This window comes from Zeugodacus cucurbitae, chromosome 5 (genome assembly GCF_028554725.1).
Source record: "Zeugodacus cucurbitae isolate PBARC_wt_2022May chromosome 5, idZeuCucr1.2, whole genome shotgun sequence".
Classification (NCBI taxonomy): domain Eukaryota; kingdom Metazoa; phylum Arthropoda; class Insecta; order Diptera; family Tephritidae; genus Zeugodacus; species Zeugodacus cucurbitae.
In genome coordinates, this window is record NC_071670.1 from 22,966,263 (window position 1) to 22,973,823 (window position 7,561).

General features: G+C 36.0%; 1 long non-coding RNA gene across 1 annotated transcript; it reads left to right on the forward strand.

Annotated features, from left to right (window-relative positions):
- Window positions 1–1,760: 1,760 nt before the first annotated feature.
- LOC128922042 (uncharacterized) lies at window positions 1,761–2,703 on the forward strand. The gene is made up of 3 exons (XR_008471314.1): window positions 1,761–1,880; window positions 1,941–2,359; window positions 2,419–2,703. It is a non-coding gene; the product is annotated as an uncharacterized LOC128922042 (long non-coding RNA).
- The last annotated feature ends 4,858 nt before the right edge of the window (window positions 2,704–7,561 follow it).

Below are 7,561 nucleotides of genomic sequence, written 5' to 3' on the forward strand. Positions count from 1 at the left end.
CAAGTCATGGGTACTGAAACTCCAACACAATCAAAGAAATTTAAATAACACCACTACATACACACATACGCAACAGTGGGTAAAATCTGCATAAACAATTAACTCTTTTAACCCTAAGCTACCTCCAAACCAAATTTATGCCAAATCGGTTCAGCCATTCTTTAGTTATAAATAGTTGAACTAACACACTTTCTTTTACATATATAGATTCCTTTGTCATCTGAATATATTGTACTGCTTTACTCAAAACTACAATTTATAGCCCGCTTTTGACATATTTGGATCATATAAAAAGGGTTGATAGTCAAAGAAAAGGTGCAAAAAATGGCGACTGTGGTTCAGTAGCCTGTAATATTCGCCAGTTGCCTCTCTTAATGTATATTTCAGGCTACGATAGCCTGAAGGCGACTGAACACAGGCTATTATAGATACATAATATGGTTGTAAGTTTTTAAAATCAATGACGGATAAAGTTGAAATAAGTGAATTATTCCCTTTTACAAAATTGTACACAAACAATGCTTTTTATGGAATATGAATCTTCGGACGTATCTACAGATTAATTTAAAAGTAAAGACTTATGAATCTTTTTTGGCGATAAATGAAAACAGTTTTCTTGACGACGGCATCTCTGTAACAATAATTGAATATCAAGTTGCCTGCAGCCTGCGTCATAACTATTATTTTATGCCAATTTTGTGGAAAATGCTACTTAGTCCAAGCAGTTGAAGAAGACACTCCAAACAAATTAGCAAGCTACCGAAAATTGACGGTGTTACTCATGTACAAAATATAAATATACAACTTTTTCCAGGTGGTACAATTTCTCTTCCACCAGTATGTGTTTTGGGTTCAATGCTATTTGTATATTTCTCTGAAAGTAAAATGTTAAAAAAAAATTGTAAAGTCAATAAAGTGAAAATATGCGTCCATATACACCTATTAAATTTTCCACGGTCGAACGTCGCAATCTCATGTGCGATTTGAATTCATCCTCGCCATAGCCTTCAATGACAAAAGTTTTGGCATTTATTGGTTTCCTCCCTATCCGATTCATCATAGCTTGATGAATATACCGAGCTAGAGCTATATGGCATTTCATCTAAAAATGCTAGTATACCAGCACTATAATTTATTAGTATAAACACAATACATTACATATGTTTAAAAAAACTTTCTTTCCAAATTAAAATACTCATTGTTTTCCATTTTCGTTTTTAACATTAAATGATTCTATCTTTTTCAACTTTGAAATTTAAATTGTTTTGTTAGCGAACTATCAAAGAGTTCAGTGCGACCAAATATAGACAATTCGATTTCAGTGCTGCCAGCTCGTATGCAAATTTTGTACAAAATCGCATCAAAATTTCGTGTCGCGCCATGATGCAAAAATGAAGCAAGAATGAGATCGGTCTGCGTACCACACAATACACTTTTGCTACCCGTCGCAAAGACGAGCAGAAAAATTTAAACATTTCAATTTTGTTCATACTTGTATGCAGACCAGGCTTTACACGATGCGACGGTATGCCATACTTGACATGTAGTACAGACTAGTGTGCATGTGTATTTTCCGATTAAGAGAGAGATGCACGTACTACAATGAATCGTTCAAAATCGCCACCATGTCCGTCATTCATATGAAAGGAATGAGTGGATGTAAGTGCGCATTAATAATTTGTTACTAATATTATTTTATATTTATAGCGGTACTATGTTTTGACTGTGTGCTGTAGCGTATTTTAAAGGAATATAACTGCGGAAAATGGTCTTGGAAGACAAAGCGAGCTGCAACGCACATCTGGTGTGTACATGCAAACACAGACAAGCAAAACTAAAAATAGAAGCGAAACAAGGATTATGCCAATGAAGACAGATGGGTGAGTTGATAATATCCAACCTTACATATGTATATACTATAACGTAAAATCTTTTTTCAGATATTTGCAAACTTCGGAAGAAAAACAATGGTTTTAATAGTGATACAACGATAGTACAACAATAGCGACTCCAGGCAGTGGACTGAATGAAATATCGTTCGATACAAATTCGAATTAGAATTCAACGTATGATGGATGAAACACCCGTAGTCCTTTGTGTCAGGAAATAACAAAAATCATGCACATAGAAATACAACACAAAATATGCTACAACAACAGGTATTGATTGCAAAACTAAAACAAAACAATAATTTTGATATTCTTATTATTCAACCGAGTTGGTATTAATACTTCCCATGCTTATAAGATTGGTGGATAATCGCCAAATAGTGTAACAAGTGTAGCAGCAACAACAAATAATACATATTCAAATTCACAATAAAAGTCAAAATCGCACAACGCAAACGGCAAATAACAAGGTTTGTTCAACGAATATAGATATTTTAATTATTTCTAACCAACTATACATATTTTTCAGGCATCGAATGATGTACAACAAATTACATCGGACTTTTGAAGTAGCAGTTTTACTACTTATTTTCGACGTGCTAAACAAAGTCTCCTACGATGCCCTTAACATAGTAACAGAGCTCTAAAAAACAATATTGAGTCGCAGAAGTTGTTTATCCTGCTTCTGATTTAACTATACAGGAATTATTAATTATTGTTAATTTATATATATTATGATTGTTAATTTATAAGTTTTGAGCTCTCGCAATAGCACTAAATTTATTAATATAAATGTAAAATATTGTTAAATTAGCATCTATATACCAATGAATGTACGAATATTTGTAACAATCGTAATAGTACTGAACTTTAATTTGTATTGTATAACAACACAAGCAATACTTAAAACTTTTGAGAAATTGTAAATTATAAAATTAATACTAACTTTATATGTAAAATATGTAAATTTTGTCAATGTATAAATGATAGCCGCAAAAACGTTTGTAAAAATTAAAGTTTACTTTGTACTGAAACGCTAATATTTAAAAATTAATCTATAATAATTATTAAAAGTGTAAAATAGCATACTAATTTATAAATGTAAATACCTCATACAATTAAATAAATAAAAATAAAACAACTTCAATTTTTAATTTTTAAACGAATATGTAGGTGACCTATAGAATGAAACCATGGAGACCAATGGACCAAATTTAATACATCTACCTCCTGTGACTAACAGCCGGTTTCATGAAACAAATTTAAGTGAAAAATAATTAATTTCAGTTTCACCATTTGACTTAATTTTTATTTAAATGGTTACGCTTTGCCATTTAAATATTGTTTAAATACTGTCATATGTAACCACGGTTACGCTTTTCTATCAGCTGAATTCCCCTTTTGTTTACCATTTTGACAAACAAATACAATTTATTTGTTTACATAAATCAGCTGTTATTCTTACTAACATCCCTGCCTTTTAATTTTTTGGATGCCAAATATCAATGATGGTAAAACGCAGGAAACTTAAGTGCAAAGTTAAATAAAAATTAAAATTAAATGGAACTTACTTTTCAATTAAAATATTTCATGAAACCGGCTGTAAAGGGTGACCCTGAAAATGATGAATCGAACAATCTCCACTGATAAATGGCTGATTAAATAAAAAACTACACAGAGTTTCAGGTACTTTTGTCGGCACGATTCCGAATACTTTGGCGGTCGGGGTTTGACAACTCCGATCGGTATAAATGGGGTATCAGGTGAAAGAGGAGGCTCTCCAGAGCAAGAATAAAAATAATATAAGAATATTCTTGATCGGATTTATAGTTTTTGAAATATTCGTCTTTAAAAGTTCAATTTTTTCTATAAGTATCACATGGTATTTCACACACTTTAATGCAATTTTCTCACTTTTTACATTTCACATTCAATTTAATTCAAATTCTAAATTTATTTAAGGTTTTTTAAGCAAAAATTACTTATTTTAAAAATCATTTAGCACACTAACAGATGAAAAGGTTTCTGAGTTTACAATTATGTGGCAATCGAGCGGTGCCACATGTTAGAAACCATAGATCATGAATTTTCCAATGAATGCGTTTTATTTATTTGTATATCAAAGTTTTTTGTCGTAGAACTTTCTTCTGCATCAATATACAAAAAATCTTTGCAAGGATGTTTGAATTTTTTTCGCGTAGAACTCCTTACATCATTGGCGGCCTTCGACCAAAACCAAGGGTGCCCGAAGTTTTTTTTGTGTAGAACTCCTTTCTGCTTAAAAAAAAATAACCTGGTCGAGCCAAAACCAAGGGTGTCCGAAATTTGTTCGCGTCGAACTCCATTCTGCACAGGCAGCCTTCGGCCGCACTTCAAAAAAATTAGCCTGGTCGACCCAAAACCTGGAGTGTCCGAAGTTTTTTTGTGTAGAACTCCTTTCTGCCAAGCCGACCTTCGGCCGCGCTTCAAAAAACTAATCCTGGTCGAGCCAACACAAGTGTTAGCAACATAAAAGACTGTCCTCGATATGATTTTTAAAAATTTATTTTGTTAAATAAAATAAGAGGAATTTTGGCAAAAAAAAATAGGAATTTTCGCAAAAAGAGGAATTTATGGATGAATTTATATATGGTATCTACAATGTGGCAGCGCTCGTTTTCCGTATAATTGTAAACACATAAATCTTAGAGTAAACAGTGATTTTTAAAATAAGTAATATTTGCTTAAAAAGCTTTAAACAAATGTAAAATTTGAATTTTATTAAATGTTGGTAATGTAATTTCAAATATTTGAAGTGAAAAAGAGCGTAAAATTTATAAAAGTGTGTGAAATTTGCTTGTGAAGTTTTTGATTTTTGATCTTTAAAGCCGAATATCTCGAAAACTAGGCGTCTGCGGTACCTATAACCCTAAATATTTTCTAATCGGGAGGACGTCCTCTTTTTAACGGTGCCATCAGATCGCGGCGCCATAGTAATCGGATTTGTGCCCTTTTTTCGCCCTTACGAATTGCATAGAAACTTTCATTGAAACTGTTAGTACTGCTCCCTGGCTTTTCGGTACCAGACCTGCAGGGTACTGTATAAGAATTATTTAGATAACTCTTGCCAAACATTGGCGATGATAATATTGTAACGAAAATGGTACCAGAACTAACTAGAATTGACAATCGAATTCGAAAACTTACCAGATGTATCTAGACATCGATATTAGTAGTTGCCAGAATGTTCGAGTGGTGATGTATCGCTTGCAATCGACTATATAAGGGCTACCGGTATGGCAGCAAGACGTTCTGATAAGAAAATTATCGAGTAAGGACAATTCGAAAGAGAGAGTTGTAGAGACAAGTGTAAAAAAGTTATAAGTTAGAGTTGTAAAGCAGAGTATTGAGTAATAAAGTGTTAAGTTATAAGGATTTAGAAATAAAGATTAGTGTATACCCATTAAAGTGTGACTTTTATTTGACAATCCAGTGATCGAACTCAGGGTAGAGTTTCAGCATAAATGACAGATTTTGGAAATCCGTTCCAATTGGTGTCAGAAGTTGGATTGACAAATAAAATTCCGTAGGAGATAATGGCCAAATTCAGTGAATTAAAGATACAACTTAAAAAGGAGTTGGATCAACGAGGCTTAGCAACGAATTCGTTGAAAGCTGAGTTACTTGTCCGTTTGCAGGAGACCATGGAAGAAGAAAACATCAACGAAGACGAATATGTTTTCGAATCGGTGTTAGAGGAATCAACAACGAAGATAGAAGAAAAGGAGGAGACTCCACGTAAGTCTGGAGTAATGGACATGAACATGTGTTTGTCTGCAATGTCGCAGATGTCGTCATAATTTGAACAACGCGTCTGAAAGAACAGTACAAACGCTTAACAACAAAGTTATCCCAACAAATAAAGGACCAAATAACAGAAGCTAAATTTTCTTCACTGTTAAACGAGCAGAAGGAAAGTCAGTCCGGGCAGGTGAACTCATATATAGCGGATGTATCAACACAGTCGGAACCCAATGGAGTGTCTTCACAGCTAGAAAATCAGGAGGAAGAGTCAATGGATGTGACCTCAAATACAGAATACATGTTAAGACAGCTGAAAGAGACATGGGGAGAATATGTCCACATATTTGGAAGCGAATTAGACTTGTATGTCAAGACCTTTGGAAGCGTATGGAGAGATTTCGATAACACAATTGGAAGTGAGTGGGGTGTCCTCAAAGTTGAAAGAGGAGGAGTCGATGCAGGTGACCTTAAAAAGGGAGGAAGTTGAAATGCATGGAGAGTGTATACCATCGCAGGTTCCAGCACAGGAGTCCACACAATTGAAGGAGCAGGAGGCACATATATCGACGCTGGTGACCACAGAGAAGGCAGAAGTGCCATGGAAAAAATATTGTAATCTGAAGCAACTACAATAATCTCAACAGGAAGCTCCAGTTGTGAAACGTGTAATTCATGTGTTAGTAGAGTTGAACAAAGGAAATAGCTGCAGAACGTCCAATCGCAAAGGCACAGTGGAACAGTTTTAAGTTGGTGGCTGGTTGCTTATATCAAGTCTGGAACAGCACAGAAGGACAAAACTCCCGATCTCTCATGATTGTTCGGAATAAAAGATTACCTAAAGTTCGCAACGAGATGCACCAAGGTCCAGATCAAGAATTCTTGAGAATCACGAAAGCCTTGGAATAATTGAAGAATCAATTTTATTCGGTTGGTTTTCGTCAATCAATGTGACATTGCATTCAGCTAAGGTGTCGAGTTCCAAATGTAATGGGCAGATGAATCGCCATTTGAGCGATCCGCCATGGTTATAGCTGGTCCATTACCTACCAGTAAATCAGGATACAGAAGTGTTTTGTTGGTCAGGACAGAGGTGTGCCCAATTCGTAGTAAAGAAACTGACAAGATAGCGGACGTGGACATCAAAAGTTGAGAGATGTGCCAGAACCTATGTGCCCGGAAAGCACTTGCAGTTGTATTTCATCCATAGTCCGATAGCATCGCGGAAAGATTCATCCGAAATTTGGAATAGTGTTTTAGAAAACTGGTGGACAGGTGGAAGCTGGAGCCATATGTAGAAGCATCGGATGAGAGACCCCAATTTTGATGACGACCACTGTAAACGTTTAAAGGGCTACGAATTAAGGGCATGCACCTGGAATGTCCGGACCCTTAATTGGGAAGGTGCCTCTGCCCAGCTGGTTGATGCCCTCGTAAGAGTAAAGGCTGACATCACCGCAATCCAAGAAATGCGATGGACGGGACAAGGGCGGAAGAAGGTGGGTCCTTGTGACATCTACTACAGCGGCCATATAAAGGAGCGCAAATTCGGTGTTGGATTCGTGGTGGGAGAAAGACTCCGTCGTCGAGTCCTGGCATTCACTCCGGTGGATGAACGTCTAGCCACAATCCGCATCAATGCGAGATTCTTCAACATATCGCTGATTTGCGACCACGCCCCGACGGAAGAGAAGGACGAAGTGATCAAAGATACCTTCTATGAGCGCCTAGAACGTACCTATGAGCGCTGCCCCCGCCAAGATGTCCAAATCGTGCTTGGCGATTTCAACGCTAGGGTGGGTAAAGAAGGTGCCTTTGGCACAACAGTCGGAAAATTCAGCCTCCATGACGAAACATCACCAAACGGTCTGAGGCTGATCGATTTCGCCGGG